This window comes from Aotus nancymaae, unplaced genomic scaffold, assembly GCF_030222135.1.
Source record: "Aotus nancymaae isolate 86718 unplaced genomic scaffold, 86718_ANA_hifiasm-v0.15.2.pri h1tg000048l, whole genome shotgun sequence".
NCBI lineage: Eukaryota > Metazoa > Chordata > Mammalia > Primates > Aotidae > Aotus > Aotus nancymaae.
The window spans coordinates 8,704,027-8,718,713 of NW_026988462.1; the positions used below are offsets into that span (position 1 = coordinate 8,704,027).

The following is a 14,687-nucleotide window of genomic DNA, read 5'->3' on the forward strand; positions in this document are numbered from 1 at the left end:
CTGAAAGGATAAATATTAGAAACTCTCAAAGAAATTTAGCAGAAGGATAAGCAACATTTTATCATGTCAATAATTAAATAGGGCTGCATAAGTGAAAGAATAGACATGTATATGACTTTTCAATGACAGATTTTGGTATTTCAAGTTAAAGGGATAAGAATAGCTTGCTCAGCAGATAATTCAGGAACCAGGGTAACTGGTTAACTATTTGGAACAAAATAAGGTTGGATTCCTACTTTATATATATCTTAAAATAATTGCATATAGAACAAGAGATATTTTGTTTTTAAAAATTTTTGGAAGAAAACATAGGTGCATATTTTATCTGAACTTGAGTTGAAGAATGCATTCAAAAACTAAAATTCAGTAAGAATCTATATGCTTGCCCGGCTAACTTTTGAATTGTCCTTCTTAATAAATATTTGTAACAAAGAAATTAAAAAGGAGAATCTATAGAAAAAAACAGTGACAGATTTTATTTCATCTGTAAAGTTCTATAATGTCATTCACAATAAAATAAAAAGATATGCAAACCAGACAAAAATTTGCAAGATATGTGATAGATAAACTAAAGAATACATAGAAAATTCTTGCATATCAGTAAGAAAATAATTATGAATAGAAGGAGAAAATCCATGAATAGTAACAAAAGTATAGGATACCAGAGAAAGAGTATTTGACAGAATCATAGAAAAAGAATGGTTGATTTAGGATAAGTGGTCTGAGGTGCATTCATGTGTTACCTCATTAGTCATATATATTTAATGTACTCTATATGTGTCCAACTACCAATGCAGATTCAAAAACAAAAAGGTGTTAGTTTAGTAAGGAGATATGCAACAACAGAAATTCCTATAAAAAGGGGATTACAATAATGAAAGTATCTAGAAATCTAATTTTAAAAAGTGGTACTATTAATCTGAGATCATCTGGGAAGACCTCATTTAATAGACCATTTGACTATAAAAGAGAGTGACTGTTAAAGTTTGACTATTAAAGTGAGAACATCTTTGGGGGCTTTTATTCTGCTGACAACATTTACCTAGAGTATAAATTCAAGACATAAGGCAGAATTTCACAGGCAAAAGAAAGTACTATTTTGAACATGCCTGTGGGAATCCTAAACTGACTTCAAGTCAGTTTACAAAGTTAATATTCTATGGTGTGTTCAATGGTAGTACTACCTTTTATTCAATTGGATATTAGCCTGGGGTCAAGATTAAAAAGAAAGAAATACAGCTCTCTCTATATGGAGATACCATGAGGTATAAAGAATTTGGATATAGATGTATATGGAGAAATATTTATGCCTATAGAAAGTTCTAAGGAATACACACACACACACACACACACATACACACACAGAACTAATGAATGATTTCAGCAAGGTTTTAAGATACAAAATCAATATACAAAAATCAATTGTATTTCTGTAAACTAGCAATGAATAATCTGAAACTTAAATGAACAAACAATTATATTTCAAACAACATAAAAACATACTTGTATTACCCACAGGTGTTAAACACGTAGGAAGAGGCTTGATACTGTACTGTTAAGATGGTAGCACTTTCCAAATGTTTGTCAGATTCACTACAAATCTCAGCTCATTTGTAATAATCAACAACCTAATCATAAAATTCACATGGAAATGCAAGTGTGGTAACAGAAAAATTCCCCCTCAAAGATGTCCGTATTCCAAATTCTGAAAGTATTTTAAGCTACTTTACCAAAAGGACTTTGTAAACATGATTACATAAGGAAATTTTTAGACAGGTAAATATCATGAATTATCTAGATGGGCCCAATGTAATCCTTAAAAGGGAATGAGAGAAACGTGAGTGTCATAGCTAGAGAAGAAGATGTAATAATGAAAGAAGATATCAGAGGAAGGGGCCACAGCTAAGGAATGAGGATGGCATCCAAAAGCTGGAAAGAGCAAGGAAACAAGATTGTTGCCTAGAGCCTCAATAGGGAATACAGCCCTGCTGACATCTTTATTTTAGAACATCACCTCCAAAACTGTAAGATAATAAAACTGATGTTTTTAGGCGTAACTTTGTAGAAAGATGTTACATCAGCAATGGGAAACTAATATAGCAAAATGCCCAGAACAGTCTAAATCATCTTGAAACAGAAAATTTTCTAGCAAACTATATTAATTCAGTGTTGTACTAGCATAAAGATAGACATATACTTTTAATGAAATAATATTGAGCATCAATAAGTAAACCTTATATTTATGAGGAATTGATTTTTGACAAGGATGCCAAGAAAATTCAATGGAGAAAGAGCAGTCTTGTCAACAAATAGTGCTGAGATGACTCTATATATGCATGCAAACAAGCGAAGTTGGATTGTACGACTCTATATATGCATGCAAACAAGCGAAGTTGGATTGTACGACTCTATATATGCATGCAAACAAGCGAAGTTGGATTGTATGACTCTATATATGCATGCAAACAAGCGAAGTTGGATTGTACGACTCTATATATGCATGCAAACAAGCGAAGCGGGATTGTAACCTTATATTACACACAAAGTTGATCAAAACCTAAATGTAAGACCTAGAAGTAAAAAAACTCATAGAAGAAAACATAAGCAAAATATTCATGACCTTGGATTAAACAATGGTTTCCTAGATATGGCACCCAATTACAAGCAACAAAAGAAAAAAAGAAGCTACCCTATGCTTAATTAAAACTAAATTTTTGTTCAAAAGAAAACCAAGGAAGTGAAAAGACAACCTACAGAATGGGAGAACAATTTAGCAAATCACACATGTTATAAGAGATTTGTATTCAGAATATATATTTTACAACTAAATAATAAAAAATATAGTAAGCTAATTTTAAATGGAGAAATGATTTGAGTAGAAAGTTCTCGAGAAAAGATACACAATACGCAAGAAGCACATGAAAAGATATTCAACATATTGGTCATTTGAGAAATGCAAATCAACAACACCACAAGGAGATACCATTTCATACTATGATCAAAAAGAAAGTAACAAGTATAGCCGAGAACATGGAAACAATCTCACATAAATTGCTGGTGGGAATGTAAAATGATGCGGCCACGGTAGAAACAATTTTGCAGTTCCACTTTGGGAGGCCAAGATGGATGGATCACCTGAGGTCAGGAGTTGGAGACCAGCCTGGCCAAAATAGTGAAACCCCATCTCTACTAAAAATACAAAAATTAGCCAGTTAGCCAGGAGTGGTGGCTAGCACCTGTAATCCCAGCTACTCAGGCAGCTGAGGCAGGAGAATTGCTTGAACCCAGGAGGTGGATATTGCAGTGAGGCAAGACTGTGCCACTGCACTCCAGCCTGGGCGACAGAGTGAGACTCTGTTATAGAACAAAGAGAGAGAGAGAGAGAGAGAAAGTTAAACAGTGTTACCAAATGACTGGACAATTCTACTCCTTAGGAATATCTCCGAAAGAATGAAAAACATGTCTACAAAAAACTTGGACACAATTGTTTATAGCAACATTATTTGTAATGGCCATGAAGACAACCCAAATGTCCACCAACTGACGAATGGATAATCAAAGAATGCTATATCCACACAATGGAATATAATTTAGCCTTAAAAAGAATGAACTACTGATACATGATGAGTATATGAATCATGAAAACATAATAAAGCCAGACATAAAATGTCACATATTCTATCATTCTACTTATATAAAATGCCCAGAGAAAGCAAAGCTAGAGAGGCAGAAAGTGAATTGGTGATTGCCAGGGGCTAGGACAGGATGTTTTTTTTTTCAGTGATGAAATTATTCTGGAATTGCCATGATTATACCACAACCTAATCACAGAGTTGCATCCTTTTTAAGGGCAAATTTTATGGTATATGAATTATATCTTAATTTTTAAAAGTACAATAAATTAAAAACAAATTGTTTTTTCTAATAATGCAATATTATTTCAATATCACAAAATAAATTATTGTAATTCACTATATTAACAATATGAAAGAAAATCACATCTCGATAGATGTAGGAAATATATATTTTTAATATGCAAACGAGGAATAGAATGGGATTTATTTAATCTGATGAAAGAAAATCATACAATCTTACAAAAATATTATAACTAATAAAGAAATATGGAAAGCTTTCCTTATGGGATCAAAAATAAGATTCCCTAGTCAGCTCAATAAGAAAAAAAAATGTAGAAATTAGCAAGAAAGAAATACACTGGTCGTTATTTGCTAATCACGTTATTGTATATGCACAAAATCTAAAATAAAATATTAGAACTAGTAACTAAATATAGCTATCAGGATCACAGGTTACAGTATGAGCACATAAAAGTCTATTATATTTCCTTACACTACCAATAACCAATTGTAAAATAAAATTTTATAAATATATCATTTAGAATCAGTATTTTGTTAACTTCATAAAATTAACTGGAAAGTTTTTCTTTTTAAACATATTTTCAAAAATTGAAGAATTCTTCAAGTCAGTTAAATAGTTTTAAATATTTCTAGCCTGCAACGACAAGGTTCAATCTGGATGTGACCATGGATACCTCTACTGATGCTAGAACTATCCCATTATGGAAAACTATTTTTAGATATAAATGGCAGGCACCTAAGAATGATCTAATTTCCTGTGGTGTTCATTTAAAAAAATTTTCCCGAACAGGCAAATCTTTCTCTCTCTCTCTCTCTCTCTCTCTCTCTCTCTCTCTCTCTCTCTCTCTTTAAAATTAACACAGGCTTATTATTATTATTTGAGATGGAGTCTTGCTCTGTCACCAGGCTGGAGTACAGTGGGGCTATCTCAGCTCACTGCAACCTCTGCCTCCCAGGTTCAAGTGATTCTTCTGCCTCAGACTCCCAAGTAGCTGGGACTGCAGGCACACACCACCAGGCCCAGCTAATTTTTCTGTTTTTAGTAGAGATAGGGTTTCACCATGTTGGCCAGGATGGTCTTGATCTCTTGACCTCGTGATCCACCCACCTTGGCCTCTCAAAGTGCTGGGATTACAGGCGTGAGCCACCGTGCCCAGCACAGGCTTATTTTTAAAGTTGCAATCAAAACAGGTATGTACAAAGTAGAAAATTAAAATGACCCATCGGGTTTGTCTTAAAAATACCTACTGATAATATTTTAGTCTATGTCCTTATATGTGCTTTTATAGTGTGTGTTTATCCATGTGGTTATGAATATTTGTTCACAAGTGAGGGTGAATATACACATACACACATACGTGTATGGGATAGAGACAGAGGCAGAGACAGAGACAGAAAGGCAGAGAATAGCTGGGAAAGTAGAGGTCAGTTTAATATTGTGATTATAAGATGCATGCTATTTTGAAATTGCTTTCATTTCTAAATTTAGACAGCATTTAGAACTTGATAAATACAGTAATTAGAAATCCGAGTTATCTACATACTTACATATCTCTGAAATTATCTTCCTATGTACAGATAAACATTAATTACAATTACCTACACATGTTGCTTGGAATTTTTTCCTCCAGCTGTCGTGTTAAAGCAATGATTGACACTTGTCTGCATATGATTTGGGAATTTAATATTTCGTTGAAATTCTCTCATCCTAAAACATACAGCTTGGAAATACACATTTTGTTTTCATACCACTGGGACGTTGTACATATACCAGAATTAAAGAATTAGAATTAGTTGGTACCCAGCTTGCATCCTTAAGCAATCTTTGTAAATACTATTTTTCTTATTAACACTGCTTTCTGTTCTCATTATGTTTCAACAGAATACTCTCAGTAATTTAAAACATATTATTCCTTGATTTAAATAGGCAATTTCCATCTCAAAAAATGCTTGGATCTTAAATTAAGGTGTGGAAATGGAGCAAATAGTCCCAAATATTTTGACCAGCTATATAAACTTTTGCAATGCTTTTATAGGATGTCTAAAATAAGAAGAAAGACTTGGTTCTCATGATTTTCACCGACCATGGTTACAAACAGTCTTCTTCTTTACTATGTTTGAATGGCATATTTCACTACACATATCCTGTGTGAGGCTGCTGCGAGAGCCTTAATATTGCTAAAGGAAAAAGCTTACCTAGCTCAGTGTTTGTAAATGTCAGCTAGCCAAAAGATATTTGGAAGCCTATAAATGTTCACCTTTCTAACATTTGCTTAAAGCTATCTGGAATTAATGTTCTCCTCTTTCCTCTCCTCTCACCTCAAGAAAACAAAATCTGTATACAGAACTTGACACAAAATATATTAAATAAGGCTGGTATTCGGCCCTCTTGCATTCAAGCAGGAATTACACATGTATGTAAAACAGAGGAAAATATCTTGATAGTATTCTATACTCTGGCTGTCAAATTATCCTTTGATAGATCTGCAATTTTCTCAGTAAAACATACTTTGTTTACTTTGGATTAGGAGCAAGCTCTTGCATATCTACCAGGATTTATTTGCCTGGTAAAGAAGCGCTACACTGAAGCTACGAATATAATGTGCCTTTTGCTATGGTTTTAATGTCCCCTTCAAAATCATGTGAAATTTAATTGCCACTGGAACAGTATTAAGAGGTGGGGACTTTAAGAAGTCATGCAGACTGATTTTTTTGTTTGTTTGTTTTCAGATTTGTTGTATCTTAATTTAACAAAATCTGAGCCACTTTCATCCACTTTCTTTCCTAATATCCCCATTTTCACTATTGTCTCCTTCAGCCACAATGGTCCATTCCATCATCTAACCTTCATTTTGTAAAGATTTACTAAATCCCTTCTCTGTACAAATCACTGTATAGAATCTGAGTAGATACAGTGATTAGCATATGGCAGCCCTCGTCCTTTAACATGAAAAAAGCAACTTTCCCTATTTTCAAGACCTTGAGTATTCTGTCACTAATAGATCTAAAACTATCCAAGTTTACCAGCCAACTTTTTTCCTTAAACTTCTGCCTCCCTTTTACAAAACTTCAAAAAAGAATTCCCAATTCAGTCGTGCTGTTAAAACAGATGTTCATTGGGAGGCCGAGGCGGGTAGATCACGAAGTCAAGAAATCGAGACTATCCTGGTCAACATGGTGAAACCCCGTCGCTATTAAAAATACAAAAAATTAGCTGGGCATAGTGGCGCGTGCCGGTAATCCCAGCTACTCAGGAGGCTGAGGCAGGAGAATTGCCTGAACCCAGGAGGCGGAGGTTGCGGTGAGCCGAGATCGCGCCATTGCACTCCAGGCTGGGTAACAAGAGCTAAACTCCTTCTCAAAAAAAAAAAACAGATGTTCATATCATCCCCTAGTTACATAAAGTGCAATCTCCTTAGTTCATACTTAAAATCATATCTTTTCAACTCCTGAGTATTGTTACCATTATCTCAAATGATCATTTAGCTACTGTCTTTAAAATTATTCACAATATAATAATTTGAATGTACAAAACAGCACAGAACTTGAATAAAAAGTAACTACCCTAGTCCCCACAAAAATCAATTCATGTAATTTGTAATTTCAACAAATATTTTTGAATATTTACATATCAGAAACAAAACTGGCTAAGTGAAAACACAAAACACATCAAAGATTTGGTAAATTAACCCAATTTGCAATTTTGAAAATGTAAATTTAATTTTTACTTAATAAACGATTTCTCGAAAAGTAACTTAGTAATAAAGGGAATTGTCAGAAAGTTTGAGTCTTTTAGGAGTCAAAATATCTGTTCAATCTAAAAGTAGGAGACACAGAATGATAAGAACATACGAAGTTTTAGCTAAATAGCCATGAATTATAAGGTTATTCTCTATTGGTTTGGAGTACTCATTTATACACTAATATTCAGCTTTAGGAATTTAGGGACTCATTAACTTTGCTAAACATGGAATTTAGGGTTTTTAAAAAACTAATTATTTCTTTACTATTTTTATATCCAAGTATACTCTTCTCATTATTCACAAAGGACAAATCTTCACCAAGCCTCAACCCCTGCAGTCAGGGAAGTAATTTCATTCAAGCATCCCTTGAAAGCAATTATTTATGCTCTCTGCAGAAACTAGGGTAAATTTGTTGTGGTCCCACTTATTTTTTGGAGATTGAAGATTACATGTAAAATAATTTGAACACTTGATGGATAGACTCATAACTATTTGGGTAATATATTTTTTAAAAGTAGAGCAAAAGTAAATGATCCCAATCCCATATCAAAGATAATTTGATCTAATTTAACTGACCCTTTGGGTGTTCTCAAACTGCTATTTTGATTTTTAAGAACACTGATCTGAGAGTTTCTTTCTGCATTCTCAAAACTCTCAGAACCAAAATTATTACTAACACAATTGGTTTTATTGAGAATTTTGTTGATTGTTGTATTCATAGGAATTACTTTAATTGTTTTCATGCTCTCTGAAAAAAAAAAGGACCATTTTAAATCAGTGGTAAACACTTTGGTATTTGAAGAAACACTCCTCTAGGTATCTTCTCTAACTGATATGTTCTATCTTCAAGTAATATGCATCATTCATTTTGCCACAATTATTGCAACTCTGTTGCCTCTGAGTTTTTAAAATCTCTAAGCTTCTCCTTTTTCAAGTTTCTTTACAACAGTGCTTGTCAACCTTGGTTGCACTGTCCTAACGTCCAGCCTGGACACCAGACCGATTACCTCGGAAACTCTAAAGGTGGAACCCAGATACTGGTAATTTTTAAAACTCTGAGGTGGCTTTACATGCACTTACATTTGAGAGACACTATTTAGAGTGAGAAATAATCCGAGGCTATCTCACAAGTTTCCTATTAATAGCCTAATATATTACAAGTGGCAAAATGGCCATCAGTGAACCTTTTTGCTATAAATAGAGCTATATGTTTTGTTCTGGCACTGTTGAGATAGTTTTGTAAAACCTTGTGTCTGTGTCTCTATACTTAGAAATTTAAGCCATTAAATAGTGATAAAAACACTTAGCTATAATTATTCCAAAGCTGGAGCATGCTTCTTCTGATTTAAAAATGGCAGCTCTCTCTGTCTCTCTCTCTCCCTCTCTCAGTCAAATTTTTCACTTAATTATGTGCCTAAAACAATTACAATTTGAACTAAAGTATCACTCTTAAATAATGGAAACACTGATAACTTTCAGGTGAATAAAAAGTTATAGATCCCATTTATTTAGAGCAATTTATTAGTATATGGAATTCCTAAGAGCATCATTTCTCATTAATAATGTCTTCACATGAACTCTCGTGTATTAAACTTTTGATGTTAACATTTATGGTACCCAAACCTCCTTCATGTCATATCATTAAGCATTTAACTTACTAGTCAGGAAAAGTCTTTTTTATGGCTTATTATAGCTCAAAAGAGAACAATCTGATTTTGATCTCACCTTCAAGTTTCAGTTTTAAGTTCTTATTTATGTATTTATTTATTTTAAATCTGCTGCAGAGTTAATTTTCAAAAGTCTCTCTTGCTTTATTTTTTTCAGCAATCTATTTCTTGGGCCCAAAGCATGGTAGGAATATATAATACATCTTTCCTTTATTAATAATAAATAATTTCTCAGAATGTTCCACTCTCATTTTTATCCTTATCATAACATCCTCAGTAGGCCCAGAGTGATTTTGATTTGGACAACCCCTTTGTCATTTTCCTTAGTGGGACCTATTATACTCTGAGATTTAAAAAAATACTTCAACATGACATTTTAAGTGAGTAATAAATAAAATTAAGATAATGTGATTATTACTAATGATGTAAACCCAACTGGTCTTGGAAATGCAGTGAATCTCATGACTATCTGATTTATGGGACTTGGTTTCATGACTTTCACCCATAAACCTAACCAGAAAATTATTTTAGGCAAGCTGTTGGTACCAGGTTGCTAGGAAATGAATAACAGTGCAAATTTGGTGTATTCTGTTTAAGTAAGTGTTACTTTCCATTTGGTAAGGAGGAGCAGGAAGACAAGAATATTATCTCCTCTAGAGAGTCTTTCGTGATTTGCTTCTGAACGTAGAACTGACCACTCTTTTACTATCTCTCCTAAGTGTGCAGATTTATATATTAAAGAATCCTTATGAAAAATCATTTTTCTTGTCTTCCTCCCCAAACTTCAAGGGCAGTGATTTGATCTGACTCATAACTGTATCTCTGGCAATTAGGGGTTCTCACTAGGTGCTCAATAAATGTTTACTGAATGTTACACTGCATATAAATTGTTCTTAAACAATAAAGAATAACAGGAAAATCTTTTAATTCTCCTTGAAACATGAGATCAGAATTAGATCATAAACTATTATAGCATTTGAGACTTACTACCTCATTACAAACACTTTAATATGCAACTTGCTAGTCCACATTATTCACCAAACTCAAAAGTTAATGTCACGATTTTAAAACTAAATTCACCCACACATTTGCTGCCATTATGTGTATTCAATGTTCAGATAACACATGTCAAATTAGAGGGAATATCTTAAATATGAATAGTTTTATTGGAATAAAATTTGACCTTTCTCTAGTAGTAACTATTTTATGAGATTAGGCAAATTTCTTGTTACTATATAAAAAATGACAACATCCATTTCTAGCCAAACTTTGTATAAAAGAAACACTCTGATTTATTTTCAGCAGTGTTTGGATAGTCTCACAAAGTTAGCTTTAAGTAACCAAATATAAACATTGGAAACAGAATAAACCAATGCAAATGAATGTAAAAACAGTATTTCTTAGTAAGCAATCTAAACAAATTATACAAAGTATATCAATATGTCTCTTGTAGATGAAAATCTATCCTCTATCACCTTATCAACAGTTATACAATCAGTAGTTATTAACTAATAACAAAATGTATGGGTTAGAGTCTAACCCCCCAAAAAACAAGCAAGCAAAATTAATAGTGATTTCTTTTCTAATCATCTTAACATTTTTCTTTCTTTGACATCATTACTTGATCTTTTAAAAATAAGAAAGTTTGGAAAGTCTGGAATTTTCTTAACATGAAAACAGAAGCATCATTTAACAGATGTCATTACTTGAAAACATGTTAGTTAAAAAGAGTTGTAAATTATGGCTATTCTTAGCAAAATAGAATAGTAGGGATGAAAAAGATCTTACAGTCTAAAGTTTTATTTTTCTTAATGAAAACTTTTTTCCTTATTAAATATGCAGCATAGCAACATATGGAAATAAATAGAAATGGATGAGGCCAACAGACTTACTTGCCGGCTCATTCTTTCAGTTTTAGTTATGGATGTAAGGGATATCTATAGAAAACTGAAACTTCGGGAAACAAACATGTCTTCATGGACACAGCCAAAGTCTCCCCTTCCCCAAGAAAGCATGACTGTCCTGTGGCCACAGAGTCCATTTACAGCAGCATGTACTGCATGCCCATGCTTAAATCATGTTTCCATTTAATATTTCTAGATAATATTTAAAATATAATCACTTATGGGAATGATTATTAACTTTCAAAACTTAATTTCAATAAGTTAGTTCCCATAGAACAGAAACGGCATTATTTTTCCTTACTGTTTGAATTCTTCTTTCCTATCACTAAGATGGCTGCCCATTTAAATGTGCTATATTTCTTAGCATTTTCAAATGCTTTACAAATAAGCTGCCTATAACTCAATTTCTGGTTTTGCTGTAAACCACATACTAGTTAATAGCTTAGCATACCTGATTTGACTTGGCATTTTCAAAATTGATTTATTGCACTCTGCAAAACTGATTAGCTCTAATCTTGCAAATGCAATAGGTTTCTTTTGCCATGGTTATTATTATGAAACATATAGATACGTTATCTCATCTCTTGGTTTATATAATTGTGATTTGTCATTTATTTCCAAGAGAAAACCTAGCAATAGGTTCTGCCATTTTCTATTGACAGTAAAGTGCTATGTATTATCTTAACAGCAACCAGGTTACAAAGAGGGTTCTATATAAACCACCATAATCCAAACCCAGAAGTAATTCCTGGGGAGGAACTGATGTGTCTTTAATTTTTGCAGTAAATGTCTTAGAATTTAAACATAGTTATCCTCGAGTTTGTGGTTTACTTCTATTGCCTACGGATAGCTGCAAAGAACAGGTTAAACATGATAGACTTCCTGAAGATTTTAAGAATATTCTGAATAATTAAGCAGGGTTGGTGACAAGTTAGGCTGTATTAAGGTAACAACATCTCTTCCTGTTTTCTTTAATAATTTCTATTCTCAAATTGTAATTCCTTTTTGAAAATTGAAAACAGCAATTTGACAAGTATTGTATGTAATTATACTTCACCTTTTTATTCCACATAAAATGACTTCTGTTCATTCACAATAAAACTACATAGACCTGCTATCCTGGATAGCTACTTCATAGCCATATGAGCAAGTTATTTTGATAAATGTCTTTCGATTTTGTGTTATTATCAAGTAAGAAAGAACTTTGAGAATTCTGTATCTTTTTCTGCTGTTGATGAGAACCCTAATTAAGTTATGCTTACAGAAATGTTGGAAAAGTATCAACATATGGTTCTCTGAGATTCCTCTTAGATTTTCAAGAGGCAGAAAGGTAAAATAATGGGAAATCAAAGTGTTAAAAATCCTTCATTTTTATACTATATATGGTTATATGAGGAAAAATAAATGAAATAATTTTAGGATAAGCTCAAATATTTTTAATTTTTATTTCAAATTTCAAAGAGAATGAATTATATTCAATACAAAAGGCATCTACTATGACTGCAATAACTACATTTTAATCAATAATTCATATATTTGTATTTACATAAATTCCACCCATTTTCTCATTATACTATTGCAAGCTTCTTTGTATAGGACTCTGCTTTTAAAGAGCAACAAATAACAAAAATGAGGAATACACATTAGACCTGAAAAAATCATATCAACACTCTATCTATATCAAATCTATTTATAATATTAAAAAGCAATGAAATTCGACATAAATATGAAAAACTCCTTTGTGTAAAATGAGCAAGTTTAAATAAATTTTTAAATGGTTTTTTTTTTTTTTTTTTTTCAAAATCATTACACCAAGGTAAAGCAAAGCTCTAGTTGATGCAGGCATGTTGTGTAGGCATTAGCAGTACAGCGCTCACTACGCACTCATTGGACAGTTGCACAAGCCCCAGGAAATGATGGTTAACTTATGTGAACTTCACCTAAAAATATACTTACACCTTTATGCAAAGGTGAGTCTCCCAGCTAAGATAACATATTTTATATTTACTGCAGTGGTAAATAAATCACAGCTAGGATGATGTTCTTCTAAATATTATTTATAGTAATGAAATATGAAAACATCTTAAAAGTCAATCTTAGCTAAATAAATAAAGGTACATACTTAAGAAGGGAAACTATTCAACAGTCATTATAAATGACATCATATATTGACATGGTAACATCTCAATAATATACTATTGAGTGAATGTAAAAGATTATACACAAAAACATATCTAGTATATTCTATTTTATATAAAATAACTCTAGTGTATAGGTGTATATAAGAAGAAATGGCTATACGTATTCGACATAAATAATGGTTGCCTTTGGGTAGCTGGATTGATACTAATATATATTCATGGATATTCGACAATGAATATCTGTTTCTTGGCCAACTGCTAAAAGCACTGATAATCTTTCTGCAACGACTCTGAATCTTTTTTTTTATTTGTGCAAATTTATAAGGTGCATGTTACTTCTAGATAACGTGTAGTTACCCACCAGATGTGTGCCGCATTGTGGAGACTATTTGTGGTCTTCTCATCTAAGACATTTTAAGTTGATATAAATACGAACATATTCTGAGCAGCTATAGCCAAGTTACAAGTAACCCTTCTGTGATTACTCCTGAAATCTGTATGAGAGAAAAGCAGGACACAATACATTCAAGTAACAAACACATATCCTAATGGTCAAGTGTTCTTAGATAAAATATACCATTTTATGAGAAGAGAGCAAGGCAATTCAACTTTTTTATGAGCAAAAATGGAGACAGGTAAGATAATTAGAAAAACATGATAAAGCACAAAACAATTGCACAGGCTCAGAGTCAACGGTTGTCTAATTGGGATGAAAGACCTTAATATTCACTCCAATCTTTCCTTAAGGAAATAAATCTAAAGACCCAATTCTGGCCAAGTGTGGTGGCTCATGCCTATAATCCCAGCAGTTTGAGAGGCTGAGGCAGGTGGATCACTTGAGGTCAGGAGTTCGACACCAGCCTAGGCAACATGGTGAAATCCTGTCTCTACTAAAAATACAAAAATTAGCTGGGCATGGTGGCGGGCACCTGTAATCTTAGCTACTCAGGAGGCTAAGGCAGGGAGAATTGCTTGAACCCCGGAGGTGGAGGTTGCAGTGAGCTGAGATCGTGCCACTGCACTCCAGCCTGGGCGATGGAGCAAGACTCCATCTCTAAATAAATAAACAAATAAAGACCCAATTCCAACGTAAAGTACAGATTTGAGTGTTAACAGTGAGTCAAGGTAGGTTTAAAATGTAAATGTAGGTTTAAAAAAAGTACCTGTCTAGTGTGGGATATTGATAGTGGGCAAAGTTGTGCATGTGCAAGGATGGGCTGTATGGAGACTCTGTACGTTCCACACAATTTTGTTCTCAAACTAAAAATGCTACTAAAATAAAGTGTATTAATTTAAAAAAATTCTGGCCAGCCAAAGTGGCTTACATTTGGAATTCCATCACTATGGGAGGCCAAGG

General features: G+C 33.0%; 1 protein-coding gene and 1 non-coding gene across 3 annotated transcripts in view; both read right to left on the bottom strand.

Moving 5' to 3' along the window:
- GPC5 (glypican 5) overlaps window positions 1–14,687 on the bottom strand; it is a 1,393,669-nt gene that overhangs the window by 737,695 nt on the left and 641,287 nt on the right. The window lies entirely within an intron of this gene.
- Window positions 12,983–13,110, bottom strand: LOC135268990 (U4atac minor spliceosomal RNA). The gene has a single exon (XR_010337318.1). It is a non-coding gene; the product is annotated as a U4atac minor spliceosomal RNA (small nuclear RNA).